Raw genomic sequence first — 26,394 nt, forward strand, 5'->3', positions numbered from 1 at the left:
AAGGGTAGGGCCATACCAATTTCATTTATTGTTTCTCACATATTTATGTGTGAAATTACCAGGGTGATATCACAAAAACAATTAGGCTTGGGTGGAAAGTAAAATTTAAGTTTTGACTATGTTGTATTGAATTTCATTCCCTGAAACTGTATTTTTGTGTCAATCTTTTATTTCATGATAATTTTTTTAACTTCTTTCACACCATAACCAATAAGAAACTGGTTGCCAAATTCAGGGCTCAAAATGCCACCTGCATTTGCAGGTTGGTGCAGGTAAAGTTGGAGCTGTGCAGGTATTTTTGATGTCTACCTGTACCTAACCTGCACTGGTCCATGTATTGGGTTTTATACATAAATGTCCTATGATGTAGGTGTATGTGGATTGTTATTAGCTGCATTGACAGTCTGTCACAAAATAGCAAAGTTTCCTGAACAATTCTAATATGATCAATACTTCCTAAATTCAGAGTGGTGCAGGTAAAATTTGTCCGGTGCAGGTAATACTTTCAATGTTACCTGCACCAGTGCAGGTATGCAGAAAAAGTTATTTCGAGCCCTGCAAATGTCAACTTGCAGTGTTTGAAGTTTGAAGTCTGCTAAGCAATATAATGAGTGGGTACAGCCTGGCAGGTGTCTCCTAGAAAGCAATAAAACACGTCTCGTTCCTTATCTCCCTTCTCCAGACCTGCGCGAGGATCCTACGGAGCGGCGCTCGGGCGACATGATGTCATCGCGGGTCACATGTGCCTGGGTCGCTGTACCCACCATCCTCGGGGGCAGGGGATCAGTAATGGAGGATTATCCATCACTTATAAAACCTTGTTGCATTATTACTGCCAGTAGGTACCCATCTGAGGAATAAGGCTGTTTAATGTGCTTGAGGCAAATTTTAAATTTTAAATTTGCCTACCGTGGACGCAATGTCTGGAACAACCTACCACCAGACACACGTACGGCTCCAAATCTGACCTGCTTTAAGAGACTCTTGAAGTAAAAGTTATTGACCAAAACGAACGGACACGGACTATGAACACTGAGCCATCTGCACCACTATATGTTTTGTACCAAGTATGTGTAGTGATATAGGTTGATGAATCTAATAGTACTCAATGTAATCTGTATCTGTATTATATTTTATATGACCCTGACCTCCCTCATGACCTCAATGAAAAGCGGCCTGCTGGCCGATTTGAGCTTCTCATGAATAAATAAAGGTTCAAACAAACAAACAAACAAATGCAGAACCCCCGTGTGACGTCCCTTACAAAAGACGGGTGCACCAGGGTTGTAGCCAGCCTGAAATAATTTTCAGTCCCCTTGATTTTGAATGGGAATCCTATCAAGCACCGAAGGCATGGTGTGACGTTGCGCGTCATTTCTAGTGGGTCTTGGTCCCAGAAAATTCTTTAATCAAGACCCTCTGAAACACTATTTCCTGCATTTTGAGGTGCAAATTTTGCTTGTAGACTAAGCTGTTCAATGGCATCTGTTTTGGTGAAGAAGAACACATGGGTTTCAGTTTTTTTTATATCTTTACATAATCAATTTTTGTCTGTCCCAGGGGATGGAATGGGGAAAACTTTTTTCAGTCCCAAGCTGCAAAATTCCTTCAAAGGACTGAAGGACAGGTGCTGGCTGGGGTGCACTATGCTCACTCTCCGACTGAGATGCCCTATCCAGAATCTGGTCTCCCGGTTACCTCCCTATTGGAACCAGGAGCTCAACTGTGAGGCTACCACCAGTTTAGCTGCAGTTGAGATATTTCTTACGGGATAAAAATGTCCAGAAAGTCACACAAGATTCTTCTTTCTTTCTCAATGTATGTTATGGTAAATTGATGATAATTGTTGCAAAGGATCGGTGACAACCTTTTCTTGTATAATTATCTATTTTGTTGTTCCTTTCACTTTGTGGTAAAAGAACATGATTAAGACAGCTCAAATTTATACACATCTTATTTATACTGACCCAAGATTGGCATAAACAAGGTGCTTACCAATGATTGCCTAATATAAATGCAGATGTATAGCTAGGATTGTACCAGACATTCAACAATGCCCCAAACATGCCCTCAATTTTCTGTCGTAAACATGATCATATGAGCTATGCGACCTGGGTCAAAGGAATTATATAAAAGGGGTAACTCTAACCCAAACCCAAATTTTGCCTGTTCTTGTTGACAAAGCAGTAATTGTTTTAACGGCCATCAAGGATGAACTACATGCGAGCAGTATACGAGGTTGATTTCAGATTTAACTACGAATACAACGGAACATATGTTTACGGTCAGGAAATAAACCAGACCATAAAACGGCTTCCACAGACGAATTCCCATGGCTACAGTAAAACTGTTACCGTAAATAAACCTGTAACCCAAAACCTGTCGTAAAACTGTAATCTGAAACCTGATACTATAAAACTATAACCCGAAACCTGATACTATAAAACTGTAACCTGAAACCTGTTACTATAAAACTGTAACCCGAAACCTGTCATAAAGCAGATACTGTAAAACTGTAACCTGAAACCTGATACTATCAACTGTAACCTGAAACCTGCTGCTAAAACTGTAACCTGAAACCTAATACTACAAAACTGTAACCCAAAACCTGATACTATAAAACTGTAACCCGAAACCTGATACTATAAAACTGTAACCCAAAACCTCTGGTAAAACTGTAACCTGAAACCTGTTACGTAAAACTCCAACCCAAAACCTGTCATAAAGCAGTTACTGTGACACTGTAACCTGAAACCTGATACCATCAACTGTAACCTGAAACCTGCTGCCAAAACTGTAACCTGAAACCTGATACTATCAAGTTGTAACCTGAAACCTGCTGCCAAAACTGTAACCTGAAACCTATTACATAAAACTGTAACCCAAATCCTGATACAATACAAAACTGTAACCTGAAACCTCTTACTGTAAAACTGTAACTCGAAACCTCTGGCAAAACCGTGACCCAAAACCTCTGGTAAAACTGTAACCCGAAACCTGATACTATAAAACTATAACCTGAAACCTTTTACGTAAAACTGTAACCTGAAACCTATTATGTAAAACTGTAACCTGAAACCTATATTACGTAAAACTGTAACCCAAATCCTGACACAATACAAAACTGTAACTCGAAACCTCTGGTAAAACTGTAACCCAAAACCTCTGGTAAAACTGTAACCTGAAACCTGTAGCAGGAGTAAATAATCATCTGAACCAACAGTGTGGGATGAATAGTCTGTTACAGTGCCTGTTTCTGCCATAAACTGTGGGGAGGGGGGCATGAATGTAAAGTACAGCACTGACACTGGAAGGGCACAGCATCATAAATACATATCACTGAAAGTACTTAGTGGAATTACAAACAACAGATTTTAAACACTATTTCTATACAAATATTAAAGCTCTTACCAACAAGCAAAATAAAGGGCTTACCAGTACCAATAAACTTCTATCAGTCTTCGGGTCCTTCTCAATTTGAAATGACTTCATCTGTGGAATTAGCACATAAAATCTTTATGATGACAATGTCGTCAATGCCGGTTCTTTATTTGAATATCAACATGTCTGTTTAACTCGTAAAATTGGAAAATGATTTATGAGTTCAGTGAAAGGGGCGTGGTTCAAATCATAAACACCTGGGTTCTACAACAGCCTGGGGCTGCAACTGAGTTGTTTTCTAACAAACATCTGTTTTCGTTAGGCAACACCAATTTAATTTCTTGGTTCACGGATTCCCTCGCTCCTATTTTTGGGAAAAAAAATAAAAATAAAAATTACCACTCAGCAAATTTTCACCATTAATGAAACCATTCACCAACTTTCTGGTATAGCAAATTGGCCTTTATATTATAAGCTCCTTAAAGTGTGGGTACAGGTGCTGTTACTGTACAAAAATAGTGTTTTTGTACTTTTTTCAAGCTGAAGACTTTTTTTCTTTATGTTTTGGATTAGCCGTTACCTTTACCCCAACCATTTTACAATTTTTATTTTTATTTCGCCCTCTCGCTCCACATTTTTTTATAAAAAAAATCCGTGAACCAAGAAATTAAATTGGTGTGGCCTTATCAATGATTAAATTTCACCGTGGTTTTCATATACAATTCAATCCTTGCAACTGGATAAAAATGGAGATTTACTTCTGGATGTTTCGAGTGACATCCATCACTCTTCTTCAGCATCACTAGAATGAACTGGCAGAACAATTCAATACAAGAACTAGAAAACTAGAAAAACTTGAACATGTCAATTTACCAACTCCAAGGACCGTATGCAAAAGCCACTCAAATGTGAACCATTCTAATTTGCATAATTCACTGTAATTACAACTGCAGGGTGTGTAGCTGATAACATGAACAGATGTAACTGCCTGGGGCTGCAACTGAGTTGTTTTCCTGACAAACATCTGTTTTCTTTATCAACAATGTGCCTGCTCCAGTATGTATGGATTGTATAATGCAATGTTTTGCTATTATCACAGAACATGAAGACAGTTTAGTGATGTGATATAACCGGCAAATTTATTTAAAGGCTCTCAGGAGATACTATAAAGCTAATACTGGCTAGGCTGATAAAACTGCAACAGACAACTCCTAACAACATAACATTGAGTGAGCCATGTTTACAACATAACGACAGTATGCCCCCAGGCCACCCACCTTGAGTATGCAACCCCCCCCCCCCCCCCCAGGGGTGTGCACCTTTGTGTCTCACCTGGTCCCTGGCAGGTGTGTTGTGTTCTGCAGTGTCAGCATTATGCACTGGGTGTGGCAGCTGGGATAGCAATAACTACAACTCAACTGAGGTAGTGATAACTATAACACACAGAACTCATGTTCCTTTTCTGATTCCGCATTATTTTCTATGTTCAACAACCCACAAATGAAAACAACATCTAGACCTAAACTTTGTTCCAGAGTAAGTTGTTAGATGGCCCCAAAAATACATACACCACTTCTTCCTAATACTGTACATCAAAATCTATCTGTCAATAGAAAATTAAGACCAAAGCATATCCAGGAAAAAACAGACAAAAACTTGAGGGTCTCCTGCAGCACCAAGGTCACACACCAGTGGGCCCAAATCAACCTTGACCTTGTCTTCTTAATGCTTTTGCACATATCAAATATCATCACATTCCATCCAGAGGTTCTAAAGTTATGCTTACCACAAATATCAGGAAACACAGGCACTGACAAACAGACACACCCAAAACAATACCTCCATTTTCATGGGGGTAATAAAAACACTTTTGGACTCAAAAGATTTATAATTAAAACTGCAGGACTTCCCTGTATTTCAACAGATCACTGCAGTTCTGCATGAAACTGCTTAACAGTCATTTTTCTACTGCAATGAATTTGGAGTTTATACCTAAAACAGTAATATTTCAGCATGTTTTACGTACCACGGTTCACTTAAGTACAACTCGTTCTAACTGCCAGTCATCAACCCATCAGAGTTATGGAGATTAAAATGATGTCTTAGTCAGGAAACGATATAAATAGTAGAACATTTTTATGGTCCCATAAAACGTGCGAGCTGGTTTCACGGTGCTCAATACGGTGCCAGGCAAGTCTGTACAGAGGGAAGGGGATAAACACAGGATGAGTTGTTATAAATCCTCTATAGCACAACACCAGTGATGGAAAAAGCTGGATGGGATGATAAAAAAAGCTATATTCTCTATTCTCAATGTTTGACAGCTAAAACACAGTGTATTTTTATATAATAAGAAGGCTACAGGAACAAGGAAATTTGTGTAAAAAAACTTTAATATTCTGGCCCTAATCCATTTCAAAAAGTGATTCTCTATTCCAGTAACAAAAACCTTTAATATTGTCATTAGATAAAAGGTCATTTTTTGTTAGAATTGATATTTCTAAAACCAGAAAATTGCAAGCAGCATCCCCTGCCTAAATGCCCACAGCAAATGAATTCCTCATGCCACAAAAGCTCCTCAATATTGGAGATAAATACCAGGAAATTTGTGTGACTTTAATTTCATATTTTTGAACCTTTAGTGATGATATACAGCAAACTGCACTAACCCTGCCTAAATCTCCTTCATAAATGCATTCAATTCTACATGCCAGTAAAAAAAATTAAATCTTGCATTTGGTGATATCACATTTTTGTTGATTTTGATTATTTTTAGACTTGATAAATGACGGCAAACAGCGAACTGATCTACCCCAGCCTAAATCCCCTCCCACGCAAATGTATTCTCCATGTCAGCAAAAACTTAAATATTGCATTCCAAAAAAATATTTTTTGCTAATTTCAATATTTTTCAGACTTGAGTGACGATAAACACCATACTGATCTACCTCGGCCTAAATCTCCTCCACAAATTCATTAAATTCTACATGCCAGCAAAATATTGCATGTAAAATATGACATTTTTGTTAATTTTGATATTTTTGATACTTGATAAGTGATGACAAACAGCAAACTGATCTACCCCTGCCTGAATCTCCCCCACAAATGCATTCAATTCTACATGCCAGTAAAAACCCTGTGTTAGATAAAGATATTTTTGAGACTTGATAGGTGATAGAGAACACCATACTGATCTACCCTGCCTAAATCCCCCCACCAATGCATTCTCCATGCATGCCAGTGAAAATCTTAAATCTTGCATTAGATAAAATAACATTTTGTTGATTTTGATACTAGTGCTTTTTAAAAGTGATGGCAAACACCATACTGATCTACCTTGGCCTAGATTTCCCCCACAAATGCATTCAATTCTACATGACAGTAAAAAAAAACTTATCAAATAATAAATATTGGTATTAGATGATAATATTGACATATTCGTTAATTTTGATGGCAAACACCATACTGATCTACCACTGCCTAAATCCCCCCACCAATGCATTCTCCATGCCAGTAAAAACCCTGTGTTAGATAATGATATTTTTGAGACTTGATAGGTGATAGAGAACACCATACTGATCTACCCTGCCTAAATCCCCCCACCAATGCATTAGATAAAATAACATTTTGTTGATTTTGATACTTTTAAGAAGTGATGGCAAACACCATACTGATCTACCTTGGCCTAAAATATCCCCCCTCCCCAGCAATGCATTCAATTCTACATGACAGTAAAAAAACTTATCAAATAATAAATATTGGTATTAGATAATATGACATATTTGTTAATTTTGATGGCAAACACCATACTGATCTACCACTGCCTAAATCCCCCCACCAATGCATTCTCCATGCCAGTAAAAACCCTGTGTTAGATAATGATATTTTTGAGACTTGATAGGTGATAGAGAACACCATACTGATCTACCCTGCCTAAATCCCCCCACCAATGCATTCTCCACGCCAGTAAAAACCCTGTGTTAGATAATGATATTTTTGAGACTTGATAGGTGATAGAGAACACCATACTGATCTACCCTGCCTAAATCCCCCCCCCCCCACCAATGCATTCTCCTCGCCAGTAAAAATCTTAAACCTTGAATTTGTTGATTTTTGTTGATTTTGATATTTTTGAGACTAGGTGAATGATAGCAAACAGAATACTGCACTACCCCTGCCTAAATCCCCCCACCAATGCATTCAATTCTACACGCCAGTAAAAACCCTGTGTTAGATAATGATATTTTTGAGACTTGATAGGTGATAGAGAACACCATACTGATCTACCCTGCCTAAATCCCCCCCCCCCACCAATGCATTCTCCATGCCAGTAAAAACCCTGCGGATCAGAGATAAGCAAGATTTTTGTTGATTTTGATATTTTTGAGACTAGGTGAATGATAGCAAACAGAATACTGCCCTACCCCTGCCTAAATCCCCCCCACCAATGCATTCTCCTCGCCAGTAAAAACCCTGCGGATCAGAGATAAGCAAGCCTCCATAAAATTCATCTCTGCGTTTGCCTTGCTCATAAAACTGGTGAGAAGCGAGCGTTTGCCTCTGGGGCAGAGCAGGACCCGATTCATCAGGATCGTCCGATTGTGGATGGTTCTGTTAGGCCTACGTCAGTTTTGAACCGGGGCCCAGCTAGACAGCTTTCGGGAACGAAAAGTATGATATAAGTACCAGAGTTACCAACCTAGCCAGTAAGATTGTGATGGTTCTGTTAGGCCTACGTCAGTTTTGAACCGGGGCCCAGCTAGACAGCTTTCGGGAACGAAAAGTATGATATAAGTACCAGAGTTACCAACCTAGCCAGTAAGATTGTGGTGGTTCTGTTAGGTCTACGTCACTTTTCTATGCTGGAGTCGGCCAGGCAGCTTTCGGGAACAAAAAGTATGATATAAAAGACACTAAACTACACAAGACATAAAGAGCCCGGCACCGGTTTGGAGTCTTTTCTGCCACTAGGCACTACAAGAGTCGGAATAAATAAATACAAAAAGAAGCCGTTACTAATTTATTCCACAAAAATAGTTGAAGATAATTTTTTCCAGAAAATATCAAACTTACATTTAAAAAGACACCTACAAAGCAGAGGACAAGCAGGAAAACTTGACTATGCCTCTATTCACTTACTCATTACACAAGCTGAACCCGTTCACACTGTTATTTATATTCTTCCAATTAAGCTTTAGGCCACACCGATTTAATTTCTTGGTTCACGGATTCGCTCGCTCCTATTTTTTGGAAAAAAAATAAAAAATAAAAATTACCACTCAGCAAATTTTCACCATTAATGAAACCATTCACCAACTTTCTGGTGTAGCAAATTGGCCTTTATATTATAAGCTCCTTAAAGTGTGGGTACAGGTGCTGTTACTGTACAAGAATAGTGTTTTTGTACTTTTTTCAAGCCGAAAACTTTTTTTCTTATGTTTTGGATTAGTCGTTACCTTTACCCCAACCATTTTACAATTTTTATTTTTATTTCGCCCTCTCGCTCCATTTTTTTTTATGAAAAAATCCGTGAACCAAGAAATTAAATTGGTGTGGCCTTAAATCAACATAAAAAAAAGAAATGAAAAGTTCTTCCTGAATGCCAACTATATCACTAAGCTTTAAATGTGTTAACACAAGATACTAGTGCCAACTTCACATCTAGAGGCTGTTGCTAAATCATGTAAGAATGTTTAAGTCTGATCCACAGACACAACTCTGACAGGAGGAAATTAAATAAGACAACTTCAGGCTATACCGTCACCATGGCGACTGGCCAACTCCAGCCTGGCATCATAGATTGTTGGGTAACAGCCAGGGTCTAGCACAGCCTCGGAGGAACGAAGATTCAACATGAAACGTCTCTCAATCCATTTTCCACTGGTAGTGACAATAAGGGCAGACCTGCAGCAAAGTACCTGATACTTACGCAGTGCTGAAAATTCCCACTTGCACACTTGCAAACGCAACCACATTTGATTTGGTGCAACTTCGTTTCAAACCCAGACAGGCTAAGTACAGAACGCAAGCTGAAAGTTTGCAGTTGGAACACGGCTTTTCCCCCAGCAACGTGCATAAGATTTTGTACAATCACTTGATAAGACGAAAAAATAGTAACTACTGACCAATGATGATGAGTAACTGGAAGAAAAAATAATAGATAAGTAGCTGATTTCAAATTAGGTTCTGTCCCTGGTACTGAATAATTTGTTATTGTCTTTTGCCATCTATAATGAATCAAAGTCTTGGCAAGTCAGCAAAGTGCTAGCAGAGTCTTACAGAATTAATAATGAAACATGTTGACAATGTGATTCATCTTTCACTTGTCATGACAATGAAAGACCTGATAGGGTGCAAGCTTCAAACTATTTGTTGTTGTCTACTTGGACTAAACAAGGTTTGCTCTCTCTCTCTCTCTCTCTCTCTCTCTCTTTCCCTTTCTCTCTCTCCCTCACCTTTTTTAACCTTTCCTCTCTCTCTGTCTCTCTCTCCCTCTCTCTCTCATGTCTCTCTCCCCTCTGTCCCTATCTCTCATTGGAAAAGATAGAAAGACTGATATTAACCCCCCACAAAATTCCAGTAGTCACAGGTTTGGTTCCGGTCCAAATTCCCGAACATGTCAGGATGTTCTGAGATCTCTCTCTCCCTCCCTCTCTCTCTCCTTCTCTCTCTCTCTCTCTCTCTCCCTCCTCTATCTCTCCTTGGCAAAGATAGAGAGACACACAGATATTAACCCCCACAAAACTCCATTAATCACAGTTTTGGCTCCGGCCCAAATTCCCGAACATGTCAGGATGTTCTGAGATTTCCCCGACCTGACTTAATAGAAAGGGCAGCTCCGTAACCTGCAGTTATTTCCCACCCGAGTGGGCAGGCAGTTTGTAATGGGAACCACTGACCTGATACCTGTCTGTACCTGTCTCAAGACACTTTCACTTTCACCTGTCTCAAGACACTCTCACTTTCACGTACCTCAAGACACTTTCAACTAATCACACCTGTCTCAAGACACTTTCACCTGTCTGTAAGTCATCACACCTGTCTCAAGACACTTTCACTTTCACCTGTCTCAAGACACTTTCACCTCATTACACCTGTCTCAAGACACTTTCACCCGTCTATACGTCACCACACCTGTCTCCTCCTAACCTAGATGAGGAGTTGTCTCATGGACTGCAGTTGTGTTTCATTTGAGTGTCTCCCTCACACATGCAGAGTGCACCCCCCCCCCCCCACACACACGACCCCAGCTAAAAAGTGTGGTTTTGCAATTACTCCAACAACAGGTCCCACTGACTGCACTGATTATATCTAAGTTGACTGGCAGACGCCCTTATGGGGGCATCAGAGTTTAATAGTAGTTTTGCCCCCCATGAGTTCAGCAGGCTGACTGGGGTTAATTATGCTGACATCATGTTAATTAACCAACCTACATGTATTATGGAAAAGTTTAACTGTAATTTCTAACACAGAAATTGGACTCACTCAAATTTTTGACTGATCAGCTCCAGTCTTTGTCAAGAAATGAACAGCTCCAGTCTTTGTCAAGAAATGAACATGTGTTAAAATTTTCCAGAATGTCTTCTACCAACACAGATGAACTTTCAAGTCATTACCTACATGTTAGCATAGCAAACTCTAGTCTTTGAATGACTCTATTGTTAAAATAGTGACAAACACTGTTCCTGTCACAATAATGTCTTTCATGTCTCTACCATGTACTTACAATTCAAGCCTTCGGCTACAATGTTGCAAATCAACTCCCAAGATAGTTTCAACAATGTTGCCACAGGGGCATTTATGTGACAAGTTCCTCCATATCTAATATAATTATCCTCTTGTATCTTAATTAAGTTCACTGGCAATTAGCCTTGGGGCAGGAATGTGCAATAACGATCACCGTTAATTACACCAGCCTGTGAAGCTGGTGTGTTGCACCGTGGGGCATCATCTGTGTCATTAGGCTGGGATAAATCTATTTGATGGTTTGAGGATTTGTTAACCCATGATTCATCAATCTTTAAAACTACAGTTAATTGCACAACGGATTAACGCACACTTCTGTTAACTGCACGAAATCCCCCAATCCCAAACTGATGCGGTCCAGCTAGACAACTTCGCATTATTGCACCCGCCGGATAATTGCACGAAATTCACTGGCAAATAGGCTGTGCAAGTAAGAGGCTTCTACTGTACTAGTATTCCACACAAGCTAAACCGGTATGTCCTTTACGTGATATTGATTTGATTATATGGATGACATCCTAATGCGCATAAGTTTTTGGGCATTTAAAAAAAAAAAGCTCTCAAACTGATGCTTTAAATTGTAATGCTAGTTCACCTTTGTCCGCGGGGTAACCTATATCCGTTGCTTTCAAAATCAGGGTATTTAGGGCTATCATGCTGACGAAATGTGAGTTCAAACTGCTATACTTTGAAAATATTACAATTTGAAACAACCGTCCGTCGACTTGATATTCCTATATGCGCTATTTTGAAAAACAACAGATATAGGTTACCCCACGGATAAAGGTGAACTAACGTTACAAAACAGCTGCAAAAGAAGAAAATATATGCTGTAGATAGAAAATATAAATACAAGAAAATAGTTACTAATGTCAACATCAATTCCAAGGTCAAAGAAAAACAATGTGGAAACACAAATGAAAAATCTACTGTGATAGAAAGCTGAGTGTGTACGTTTGGTACTACTCCTGGATAGCTCACAACAAACCCAACAGCGGGAAAGCAACTGACGTACCATTCGCTGGCCCGAGGGAGAACCTAATGGCCGATGATTGCCCGTAGAGCCCGCGGCACTTCCTGCCTCCACGCTCCAATAAACTCAACATCTCACCGCAGCGAACTGGCGACCTTTCCAGCTAAGCCAGGCTGGATTATGTGGGATGTGCCTCAGGGAAAAGGTGATGAGAGAGAACTGACAGGACGCTGAAGTCTTTCCACACTGACCCGTGCATTTTAATACACCTGTCCTAAATGCTCTTATACTTGTATCAGGTACCGCAGCAAACTGGCGACCTTTCCAGCTAAAACAGGCTGGATTATCCGATTAGGGGGGATGTGCCTTGGGGAAAAGGTGATGAGAGAGAACTGACAGGACCCTGAAGTCTTTCCACACTGACCCTTGCATTTTAATACACCTGTCCTAAATGCTCTTATACTTGTATCAGGTACCGCAGCGAACTGGCGACCTTTCCAGCTAGCACAGGCTGGATTACAATGTATGTGGGATGTGCCTTGGGAAAAGGTGATGGGAGAGAACTGACAGGACACTGAAGTCTTTCCACACTGACCCTTGCATTTTAATACACCTGTCCTAAATGCTCTTATACTTGTATCAGGTACCGCAGCGAACAGGTGACCTTTCCAGCTAAGCCAGGCTGGATATGTGGGATGTGCCTTGGGAAAAGGTGATGAGAGAGAATTGACAGGACACTGAAATCTTTCCACATTGACCCGTGCATTTTAATACACCTGTCCTAAATGCTCTTATACTTGTATCAGGTACCGCAGCAAACTGGCAACCTTTCCAGCTAAGCCAGGCTGGATTAGGGGGATGTGCCTCGGGGAAAAGGTGATGAGAGAGAACTGACAGGACGCTGAAATCTTTCCACACTGACCCGTGCATTTTAACACACCTGTCCAGAACACTCTCACTACAGCAAGGTGGTGACCCTTCACATCTATAAGACAGACACTGTGAGTTTTGGGGTAACAGTTAAAAGGTGATGAGAAAGAATTGACGTAACGCTGAAGTCTTTCCACACTAACCCTTGTATTTTAATATACCTGTCCAGAACACTCTCACTACAGCAAGGTGGTGACCCTTCCCATCTATAAGACAGACACTGTGAGTTTCGGGTGACAAGCTTCAGCAGAAAGGTGATGAGAAAGAATTGACATAACGTTGAAGTCTCTGCACACTCTGTTTTGCCCTATGCACTGGTACACCTGTTATTGGTGCAAATTGGTGACCTTCCCATAAAACACATTCAGGATTAGGTGGATGTGCTTCAGGGAAAAGATGATGGGAGAGAATTGACAGGACGCTCAAAAGTCTTTCCACTCTTCTCTGCACTTTGCATTTCAATAAACCTGTCCAGAATGCTCTTGTGACCCTTTTCATTTTACCTGCCTTGAGCATTTATCCCTCTACCTGCACCTGCGACAGGCACTGTGAGTTTTTGTGGAACATGCTTTGGAGGGAAGGTGATGAAAGAAAATTGCAGGATGGCTGGAAGTGTTTCCACTCTTCTCTGCCCGTGTGCATTTCAATATACGTGTCCAGACTGCTCATGTGACCCTTTTCATTTTTCCTGTCTTGAGCATTCTAGTCTACCTGCACCTACCCTGTACTGGTCTATGGCCAATATGTGACCCTTTTCATTTTACCTGTCTTGAGCATTCTAGTCTACCTGCACCTACCCTGTACTGGTCTATGGCCAATCTAAAGACTCATTTCTCTGCTACATGTTTCAATGAATCTGTCAAGAACACTATGACCCTCCCCACCTGAGTCAGGCACAGCTTTGGAGTGAAGTCTATCCCCAATTCTCCCACCATGCATTTCAATAAACCTGTCCAGAATGCTCTTATTTGGATACACTGGTGACCGCCTTGAGTATTTATCAGACAGTACTGGTCCAAAGTTAAACTTAAAGCTAAAGACACATCATTGACTGGATCCACTCTTCTCTGCTATGTGCACTTCAATAAACATGTCCACCTTTAGCAAACCGGTGACCTTTTTCATCTTAGTATACCCACTTGCAGCAATTTGATCAGTCTACCGACCCAAAACTTAGTTTCTACCAGACTCCGGATTGCTGGAAAAATCGTAGAAATGGAACAAATAGTGGAGTAAGCCGGCCAGAGGAATATAACCGGCCAGGGAACCGCTCGCGATCGCGAGAATCGCGAGCTGTTCCCTGGCCGGTTATATTCCTCTCTATTTGTGCCATTTCTACGATTTTCCAGCGATCCGGAGTCTGGTAGAGACTACCCCAAACTGGTCCATGGATTAAATGCTATAGACACTTGGCTGAAAGTCTAACTCTTCAGTGTGACAAGCTCAGGGCCCGAAATACTTTTTTCAGCCAGGTTGTCCAAATGGCAACCTGAGTCAAAAGCCAGGTTGCGCCATCAACATTTCAAGTTGCCCCACTTTCAAATTGTTACTTTCTTCAAATCAGCTACTTATCCATTATCTTTCATTCCAGTTATATGTAACTATGTAATATGTTTTATGTTATCAAAAACTAAATACAAAAGCTTATGCATGTAGGTGGGGGAAAAGCAGTGTTCCAACTGCAAAATTTCAGGTTGCTCAGTGTGCAACCTGGGTTTAAGATTAAGTTGTGCAAAGCAAAATGAGGTTGCATTTTCAAGTGGGCAAGTGGGTATTTCGAGCCCTGAAGCTGCACCAGAAAGGTCAGGAGTAAAAATAATTTTCTGCCCTGTGCATTTCAATAAACCTGTCCTTCATGTTCTTACTTCAGTTAACTCAGGTGACCTTTCTCCTCTTACGATGTACCCGCCTTGGGCTTTCACCAGTCAAATCTGATGACATTTTACTTAATAACTCTCTGTACAGTTCTGCTATCTCCATGTTTCAGTAACCCTGTCCTAAATGCTCTTACTGAAGTAAGCTGGTGACCTTTTTCAGTGTACCCACCTTGAGCATTTTCCAGGCTAACCTGCCCCTAACATGAGTGTACTGGACCATTGCTAAAGCTTAAGACACATGATTGACTGGAAGGCTTTCCACTCTTCTCTGCCCTTCTGTGTATTTCAATAATCCTGCCATTCATGCTCTTAATACAGTATTAAGCTGGTGACCTTTTTGCCATACCTGCCTTGAGCATTTACTTGACTAACCTGCCCCTAATCTGTAATGGCCCATGGTTAAAGCTACAGGCACAAGATTGATGGCCTTTTCATAACTCATTTCAATAAACCTGTACAGTAAATCGGTATTACTAAGCTTTCTCACCTCACCTGTCAAAACCATCACCTGTAGTCTCATCTGGTGACCTTTTCACCTCACCTGTCAAAAGCATCACTCTCAGTCTCACCTGCACCTGACCTGTTCACACAACTGTCCACTGGTGGCTTTTCCACACCTCACTATAAACCTGTACAGCAAACTATTGACCTTTCTCACCTCACCTGTCTGAAGCATCACCTGCAATCTCACCTGCACCTGACCTGTACTTGTACCTGTCCATGATTGAAGCTACAGACAGAAGATTGACTGGTGGCCTTTTCACACTTCACTATAAACCTGTACAGCAAACTATTGACCTCTCTCACCTCACCTGTCAAAACTATCACCTGTACCGGACCTGCACCTGACCTGTTCATGCACCTGTCCATAATTGAAGCTACAGACAGAATATTGACTGGTGGCCTTTTCACACTTCACTATAAACCTGTACAGCAAACTATTGACTTTCTCACCTCACCTGTCAAAACCATCACCTGCACCTGACCTGCACTTGTGCTTTGGTAAAGCTAAAGACAGAAGATTGACTGGTGGTCTGTCCACACCTCACTTCAATACACCTGTCACTGATGCTCTTACTTCAGTAAACTGGTGACCCCTCTCACCTCACCTGTCAAAAGCAATTGACCTGTAGTCTCACCTGTACCTGACCTGTTCATGTAACTGTCCATGACTGAAGCTAATGACAGAAGATTGACAGGTGGCCTTTCCACACTTCATTTCAATAAACCTGTGCAGTAAACTCCTGACCTTTTTTTACCTCACCTGTCAAAAGCATCACCTGTAGTCTCACCTGCACCTGACCTGTACTTGTACCTGTCCATGACTGAAGCTACAGACAGATGATTGGCTGGCAGCCTTTCCCCACCTCAATTCAATAAACTTTAATGTACCTGTCCAGTGAACTTGTGACCTTTCTCACCTCACCTGTCAAAAGCATCATTTCACTTCAATACACCTGTCATTTATGCTCTTACCATAGGAAACCGGTGACATTGCTCACCTGTCTGAAGCATCACCTGTAGTCTCACCTGTCCATGACTGAAGCTAGTAACAGAAGATATTTGACTGGTGGCCTTTCAACACTTACTTCAATAAACCTGTCCAGGATGGTCTCACACCAGGACCAGTACATTCATTGGGTGGTATTTTACTTTAAGCCTTTGCACACTTCCTTGCTCTTTATGCTTCCGTAACCCTGCCCTAAATGCTCTTATTCTTTTCGATGGATGGTAGTTTCAATCAAATTGTAGTAATTTCAAAATATTGCAGTTTGAAACCAACATCTGTTGACTTGATACCCCTAAGTACATTCTTCTTAAAAATAACGGATAAAGGTTACCATACCCTATGGATAAAGGTGAACTAGCGTTACAAAACACTCTCACTACAGCAAGGTGCTGACCCTTCCCATCTAAGAGTGACACTGAGAGCTTCAGGGTGACAAGCTTCAGCAGAAAGGTGATGAGAGAGAATTGACTCAAGTCTTCCCATACTTGTCGGCCCCTCATTTCAACAATTCCCGGCCTGTCCTGAATGCTCTTACTTCAGTAAACTGGTGACCCTTTTTATTTTACCTGTCTCAAACATTTACTGGTCTAACCTGCCCCTAATCTGTAATGGTCCATGGCTAAAGCTAAAGACACATGATTGACTGGAAGTCTTCCCACACTTCTTTGCCCTGAGCATTTCAATAAACCTGTCCAGAAAGCTCTTACTTCTGAATCAGTAAGCTGGTGACCTCTTTTCATCGTAACTGCCTTGAGCATTAACTGTACTAACCTGCCCCTAATCTGTAATGGTCCATGGTTAAAGCTAAAGACACATGATTGACTGGAAGTCTTCCCACACTTCTTTGCCCTGAGCATTTCAATAAACCTGTCCAGAAAGCTCTTACTTCTGAATCAGTAAGCTGGTGACCTCTTTTCATCGTAACTGCCTTGAGCATTAACTGTACTAACCCGCCCCTAATCTGAAATGGCCCATGGTTAAAGCTAAAGGCAGATGATTGACTGGTGGCCTTTCCATACTTCTCTGTCCACCACATGTGTGGTCTGTGGGACCGCGTAGCACAGTGGTATTGCGTACGGCCCGTGACCGAGAGGTTGCGGGTTCGAATCCAGCTGCGTGTCACCGATCTTGTGTCCTTGGGAAAGGCACTTTACACGACTTTCCTCACTTTACTCAGGTGAAAATGAGTACCTAGCTTCGGCTAGGGCCGCCTTCTGATGGAGGTCCCGTGTTCGGGGAGAGCAACACCCCAAGCACGTAAAAGAACCCGCCGCATGTGCGAACATGTAGCGGATCAAACCATTCCGGCCAAAATGGGGTAGGGAATTTCCCGAGCAGCCCTCGTAACCCCTGCTTCGCCTATTGGGTCAGTTAGTCCTCACTCATAGTGAGCAATTGGGCTGGTCTCAATCATGATGTTTCTGACCTAGGGTGAAGAGATGCTGTTACAGTTCCAATCATGTAACCCGTAACCTAGGAGTGGCCTTCAGGCCTTGTTACGTGGTGACCATTAAGTAAAAAAAAAAAACATTTCAATAAACTTGTTCAGAATGCTCTCACTTCTTTAAACTTGTGATCCTTTTTATTCTACCTGCCTCAAGCATTTACCACACAAGCCTATACCTAACCTGTACTAGACCATTGCTAAACTTAAAAACACATTATTGACTGGAATTCTTTCCACACTTCTCTGTCCTGAGCATTTCAATAAGCCTGTCCAGAAAGCTCTTACTTCTGAATCAGTAAGCTGGTGACCCCTTTTCATCGTACCTGCCTTGAGCATTAACTGTACTAACCTGCCCCTAATCTGAAATGACCCATGGTTAAAGTTAAAGACACATGATTGACTGGTGGCCTTTCCATACTTCTCTGTCCTCCACATTTCAATAAACCTGTCCTGAATGGTCTTACAAGGGTGACATTTTACTTGAAGCCTTAAACAGTTCCCTACTCTTCATGTTTCAGTGAACCAGTCTGAACTGCCTACAGTGTGCATAAGTTTGCAAATCTGACTTACAAAGCTGACAAAAAGCAAGACATTGGAACAGACTGGGCAAAGTCATCCCAAAGAGTCCGACTATCATTAATCTGAAGAGGCCTGGACCACACATCTCTTGCTTTAAGGAAGCTTTGACTTGGACCCTCCCTTGGATAGGACATTAAATGAAGGTTCCATATTTAGGGAGAGCCACACCTGAAGCACGTTAAAGAGCCCATCGCACTTATGGAAAAGAGTAGGGGTCCTTCCTGGAGTGGGTGGATCGAATAAATCTGCCCAGGTATGCAGCTTGTTCTGTACAAACATGGTATACTACACTATGAGGTGTTTTACAGCATATGCAGTACAAGCAAACATTCATTCAAGCAAAAAAAACAAACATATTAAATGGATGAAAAAAATGCATCGGTTATATGCCTGTGTCTGAGTAGACAAAAGTAATTAACCCATGTCTGGTGTACTTGTGATTTCTGACCCACAGTAATGATGCTGGTGCCGGGATGCCAGATAAGAGACTGATATCTCTCCGCTTCAATTCTGTTTGAGTTGTTCAATCACCTCTAACTGTCAAATTTGGCTCCCATGTCTTTTTGTAGACGTATGTCCAGAACTAAAGTAAAGGTTTGGCTTTAATGTCAGGGATAGGACACAGATGTCTGCCTTTTTGACTCTGTATAAAGAGAAGCCAATGACTGGCTGCATTTTAGTTAACAGTTGCAGTTTCTAGTTTAGCCATATACAGTCAAATTGAATGTACTTAAGTCTAGGCAGTAACCTGTTTTGATTTAAACCTGACCAGAACGTACTAAAACATAAATGACCCTTCCCATTTAGATACTGTACTACACAAGACTGAAGGGACATTAAAACTACTGCCACCAATGTACTGTACAGTCCTTGAAAGTTTGTCCTAACCTACCATGATTTTGTTCTGTTTGATTGTATGCTTTTAAAAAAGAAACTCTTGACTGGGTGCATTTTAGTTGCAGCTACAGTTTCTAGTTTAGCCATTAATGTACTCTAATCTATACAGACTGTGACTTCTCATTTACCCCCTTGGATAAAAAATCACCTGTCAGGAATACAATAAGACACAATGACCCTTCACATATAGATACTACAAATTAAAGTGACATTGAAGCCACTACTATCACTGCCCTTTTCTGTACTGTCCATAAGCCTGTCTTAGCCCACAATGAACCTGGGACTTTAATGTTAGAGATGCCCAGCCGATGTCCCCTGACATTGGTACTTTTTAGTTTCTAGTTTAAGTAGTCCATATAATCCAGTCTACATTGGAGCCACTACTATCACTATCACTGTACTGTACTGTCCACTGAAACTCTGCTCTAATCCACAAAGAACCTGGGACATTGATGTTAGAGATGTCCAGCTGATGTCCCCATGACATTGGTGCATTCTAGTTACAGTTTCTAGTTTAAGTAGTCCGTATACTCCAGTCTACATTGAAGCCACTACTATCACTGACAGTACTGTATAGCCCATTGAAACCCTGTCCTAATCCACAAAGAACCTGGGACTTTGATGTTAGAGATGTCCAGCTGATGTCCTCCTGACATTGGTGCATTCCAGTTTCAGTTTCTAGTTTAAGTAGTCCATATACTCCAGTCTACATTGAAGCCACTACTATCACTGACAGTACTGTACTGTCCATTGAAACCCTGCTCTAATCCACAATGAACCTGGGACTTTAATGTTAGAGATGCCCAGCAGATGTCCCCCTGACATTGGCACTTTTTAGTTACAGTTTCTAGTTTAAGTAGTCCATATAGTACATTGAAGCCACTACTATCCCTATCACTTTACTGTACTGTACTGTCCATTGAAACTCTGTCCTAATCTACAATGAACCTGGGACTTTGATGTTAGAGATGTCCAGCTGATGTCCCCCTGACATTGGTGCATTCTAGTTAACTTTCAGTTTCTAGATTAAGTAGTCCATATAATCCAGTCTACATTGGAGCCACTACTATCACTGACAGTACATGTATAGCCCATTGAAACTCTGTCCTAATCTACAATGAACCTGGCACTTTCATTTTAGAGATGTCCAGACGATGTCCTCCTGACATTGGTGCATTCTAGTTACAGTTTCTAGTTTAAGTAGTCCATATATTCCAGTCCACATTGAAGCCACTACTATCACTGACCCTACACTGTATTGAAACCCTGTCCTAATCCACAATGAACCTGGGACTTTGATGTTAGAGATGTCCAGTTGATGTCCCCCTGACATTGGTGCCTGATCAAACCCTACATAAACCTGCCCCTGGGGAATCATCAATAACTGAGGTGAACACTGGGCAAACATGTACAACACAAGTCTGCATTCATCCCATATATCAGGTATGAACCTGCCAAACATGTACAACACAAGTCTTCACTATTCATCCTTTATCTTAGGTATCTGAACCCGCACAACATGTACAACAGAAGTCTTCATTCATTCATCCTATATATCAGGTATCTGAACCTGTCAAATATATAGAATGGAGTCAAAAGCCTGACCTAAATTATTGATGTTTTTACACAGAACATTGCGGAGTCACTTTTACCCAGTACTTTTCTTGATAGGGCACCATGAATACAGAATTTATAGGAATACTGGGCAAAAATTATAACAAGGGTCGTTCACTCATTCATTCTATCATTTACTCATTTACACATTCATTCATTCATTCATCATGTATATCAGGTATCTAAACCTGTCAAATATATAGAATGGAGTCAAAAGCCTGACCTAAATTATTGATGTTTTCACACAGAACATTGCGGAGTCACTTTTACCCAGTACTTTTCTTGATAGGGCACCGTGAATTACAGAATTTATAGGAATACTGGGCAAAAATTATAGCAAGGGTCATTCATTCATTAATTCTATCATTTACTCATACATTTACACATTCATTCATTCAATCATCCATCATTGACACATACAATTACAGGGCAGGACCATCAACACAAAGCCATCATATGCACTGATTATAACTTTACAATGCCATTGTCTTACATGATTTTTGATCAATTATCCTGCCATGGTTTAGTTAAGTTGACTGTGAAAAGTCCTTCTTTTTGAGTGGTTATTGTTTTATAATCTGTGTAATAAGGTTGGAATTCAGGTGTACAAGTTGCCTGCGAGAGCCTCACCAAATAAAACATTTACATGGACTATAGATGAAGTTTTCCCGATAGACCATTTTGCCCTGTAGTCCTCACATAGAACACTATAGAGCTGCTATCTGAAGCTGTAAGGGACACAGAATTGATTCAACCTCCATCTCTACATTATTTACATGGTCATTCTCAAGAACAAATTAAAGAAGAGCTAGCTAAGGGAACTTCACTCTATTGCTCATGCAGCATGATATTGTGTGTTCATGAACAAGATGAGAAACATTTGTCCAGGACGGTAAAATGTACCAGAAAAAGGACCAAGGCTATTGTTGGAAAAAATCAGTCAAGGTTTGCATACAAAGTGGTACAAGAAATATCTGTGATTGTAGAAGATATTTCCCCAGAAAATCTCACTCCTGCACCTGTTCATCCAAGCAGCACACTCGCGGCAATCCCACCCTGCCCTGGGGTGACTGCTCATGAAGCATGATATTGTGTGTTCATGAACAAGATGAGAATCATTTTGTCTGAAATCACAATCATGATTAAGCTAGAAAAGGGACCAAGGCCATTGTTGGAGAAAAAAACTATTATGAAATGTTCAAAGTTGCTGTAAAACAAAGATCCATTATTATAGATGAAGTATTTTCCACAGAAAATCTCACTCCTGCAGCTGTCCATCCAAGCAGCACACTCGCGGCAATCCCACCCTGCCCTGAGGAGAATTCACAATCACCATTCCTTAAGTCTTCAAGGAGTTTCATTTTCTCCCAAGGACATCTGAGATAGAAGATTTCTGACTGCATCTTAAGCTCCTGTGACCTCCAGACTTCTCCACACTTAGGCAGTGCTAATGGAAATTGCTGGTTCCCAGACTTAACCACATGGTGGCCCACAACTACACCACGTAACCTGACCTAGCTTTATCTATTGTGATTGTTTGATGACTGTTTTGATGTTGTGATAACTTCCTATCAAAATACATGGTAATTTGAGCCATTTTCCATTCGAGTCAAGTCGAGGACATCGACAGATGCCAACATGGGAAGCATGCTGGACCCTCCTTCTCCACTCCTCCCTATCCTCCATCAGTGATCAACACGGGAAGCATGCTGGACCCTCCTTCTCCACTCCTCCCTATCCTCCATCAGTGATCAACACGGGAAGCATGCTGGACCCTCCTTCTCCACTCCTCCCTATCCTCCATCAGTGATCAACACGGGAAGCATGCTGGACCCTCCTTCTCCACTCCTCCCTATCCTCCATCAGTGATCAACACGGGAAGCATGCTGGACCCTCCTTCTCCACTCCTCCCTATCCTTCATCAGTGATCAACACGGGAAGCATGCTGGACCCTCCTTCTCCACTCCTCCCTATCCTTCATCAGTGAACTTAGTTCAGCTGTGCTGCTCAGTCTGTCGAGCCCAGAATCTCGCTTGAGTGTGTCTATAAAGGTGGTTTTCTGCCTGCCAGGTTTTACTTTTACCCTGGACCGGTTCCCATAAGATAAGCTCCATTTTCCATCTAGTTCACCATTACTGTATTACTGTAATCATAAAATGGAATTTGTTGGTTTTCAGACTTATAGAACATGGAAGTGTCTGAACATGGGTGGATGGCACAGGCAGGAGATCCAAGCCTGATGTGCCTTTCCTGACTTCTGGCTATTTCTCCAGTAGAAATTTTGTCACAGTCCTTGGTGCTGAATGGGTAGGCCCTGGATATGTCAGGGTAGAGACTGTGATCTCAGCTGATCGTGATTGGAGTTTCATTATTTGATGGATTTTAGATTTAGAAAAATAATGATAAACTGGCAGGCAACATGTCAGTCTGGTGGAAGATTTTGTCTCTCCAAGACCTACCCACGTATTGAATATCAAGATAATCAATCCACGCATTCTTGGGTTATCTTGTTAACAAAATAGAACCTTCTTTTCAAAATTAATACCTTAGGAACCAAGCAGATAAGTCCGAGTGGCCTTTCCTGCGTCCAGAGGTGTGAAATGGGGAACAATCGACGCCTTTCCTGCGGTACAGAGATAGACTCCTCCAACCGATGGGTGGGAAGATAAGCGCCTCGTCTCGCTGCCTGGCCACATTGATCCCTTTATCTCTAATTTGTTCCAACACAGATAAACGCTGGGAAGGAAACGGGCGCCTTTCTGAAGGACACTTCCGCACAGAATTATTCAGCAGCTCAATCTTGTACCAGCAGGCTTTACAACTAATTAACCTTCCGCCTAATCGCATAACAAATGCAAACGAGGTGCCAAAATGCTACCTTAGCTGGATGGAGGTTAAAACCTCCCTGTACCATACAAGCTGTCACATATAGGCAGGAGGTATAGACTGGTAAGAGGTATAGACTGACAATAGGTATAGGCTGGTGACAAATAGAGACTGGTAATACGTACAAGTAGGTAATAGGGACAGGCTGGTGATAGGTAAAGGCTGGTAACAGGTAAAGGCTGGTAACAGGTAAAGGCTGGTAACAGGTAAAGGCTGGTAATAGGTAAAGGCTGGTAATAGGTAAAGACTGGTAACAGGTAAAGGCTGGTAACAGGTAAAGGCTGGTAATAGGTAAAGGCTGGCAATAGGTATAGGCTAGCAAAGGTATAGGCTGGTAATAGGTATGCAAATGTAGGCTAGTAATAGTACTGTTACAGGCTGGGTATTCTACAAAACCAGGGCCATTAACCAACTATTGGTGATTTTTTTTTCTGTTTCATTGAGTGCTCAATGATGTCAGTCATCCTTTAGCGATTTTTTACTGATGATCTTTTAATATCTGTCATGACCAATGATGTCTGGTTGCTCAAAGATGCCCTTGAACGATAATCCATGGTTTAATCTGTGCTTTAAGCTGATTCTGATGCTGCCCAGTCAACCGAAGGCAGGTAATGATAAGATGTCGGGATTTATTTCCTTTGAACCCTGATTTCCCACAGGCCAGGTTCCTTCAGGTCAAGGTTAGGCGGACAATAACGGCCATTCTTTACTAACCCTGTCCTGTGTGCAGGGTGGGACAAGTTTGATTGTCCTGGGCAAGGGAAAGTGCTGATCGGGCAAGTGTTACTTGAGATTTTGTGATATACTTGTTACTTTTCACAGTCATGACATCAAGCATTGGTCAACATAGAGAAAACAGTGTTTCATTACCAGCCCTGTCCAGGTGTGCAGGGTAGGACACCAATGGCCCGATTGTTCCGGGCAAGTGAAAGTGCCGGTCGCCGCGGGCGCCGCCGGCCCGGCAAGTGCATGACCTTAACCTCACTTGAGTAGGATTTTCCCATGGAGTGAAATTTTGTTGATATATATACTTACATGTTACAGTCATGACATCAATCATTGGTCAACATTAAAATAGAAGCAATTATAGGATCAAAATGCATTGATATGAAAGTGACATCTGAATTTTGGGTGAAAAATTGGTTCGGGCAAGTAAATTTTATATGTGCCTGCCCAACTTGTCCAACCCTGGTGTGAAAAACTCATTTGTCTACCTCTCTAGTGTTAATTGTACATACAATTTTTATATAGGTATAATTTTTATTTTAAGGGTTACAACAACCTATTTACCCATTTTTTTCTATCTAAATGTTCCTGAAAAAAGTCTTTTTTTTAATACTGCTCTTGCCATAAAAGAATAGCAAACTTGCTAATAACTCTACTTAACTCCTTTCGACAGATAATGTCGGGGAAAGTATGTTTTCCTAAACACTACATGACACTGTACCATGAATCAAGTAGGAATTTGACAAACGACATCCCTAACGAGAAGTAATCTGTGATCGCTAACGAAGGCGCAGACACTTATTAAAGGTGCCACTTTTCTCATAAAGATCCGCAGAGCATGATATGGGCACGATAGGAGGCACATCAGTCCTCATTTACCAGTGCGGAGCCCTAACTCTTACTGGCAGTAACAATGTTACATACATACAGTCTGCTGATTCTAGCATTAGTCTCAGGCTACATCAATACATTTCTTTGGTTTCAGACATTTACCATCAGTGCGGAACCCTAACTCTTACCTGCACTAACAACGTTACATACATACAGTCTGCTGATTCTAGCATGAGTTTCAGGCTACATCAATGCATTTCCCTGGTTGTCAGATATCTTTTGGTTAAAAAATAGCAGGTAGACGTCATTGAAGCAGGGGGCATGGAGGAAAACTTAAATATGACTGTCTTTACTCTATAGAACTGAGTGCACTAAGGTAGAAACCTCAGGTCCTTTAGGCTTTGTTTTCATAATAGCTGTCCGCTAAAAGCATATCTTTTAAGATTCTGGTGCCAATAAATTAAGTTGGTATTGCTTTATAAATTAACATAAACCTGTGTTTCTGTGTGATTCAAACTTAGTTCTGTTGGACAATGCTTTGTCTTAGATTTTCAAATATGAAAAATTTGAATGAATACCTGTGTCACCAAAAAAATATGATTAATCAATTTTACATTTGGCAAAGATTGAACATCCAGGTTAACAACATTTGAAGTTCTACAACAGTTGTTTTCTAGTATAGAATTTGAAGATAACTTCCGGATCCATGAATCCTTTCATCAGGTTGGTCATCCAAAAGTCATAAATAATGAGACTTTTTATACACAACCATTGCAGCTATATCCTCACTGAAGTTTCGGTGAAGAAGGTGACAGACGGTCACCGACCGAAACACCGGTGAGAATATAGCAATGGTTGTCAGGGCTCGAAATACATGTACCACCTGCATATGCAGGTTAGTGCAGGTAAAATTGGAGCTGTGCAGGTATTTCTGGTGTCTACCTGCACCTAACCTGCACTGGTCTATGTACTGGGTTTTATACATAAATGTCCTATA

Source organism: Branchiostoma floridae, unplaced genomic scaffold (genome assembly GCF_000003815.2).
Source record: "Branchiostoma floridae strain S238N-H82 unplaced genomic scaffold, Bfl_VNyyK Sc7u5tJ_1585, whole genome shotgun sequence".
NCBI classification, from domain to species: domain Eukaryota; kingdom Metazoa; phylum Chordata; class Leptocardii; order Amphioxiformes; family Branchiostomatidae; genus Branchiostoma; species Branchiostoma floridae.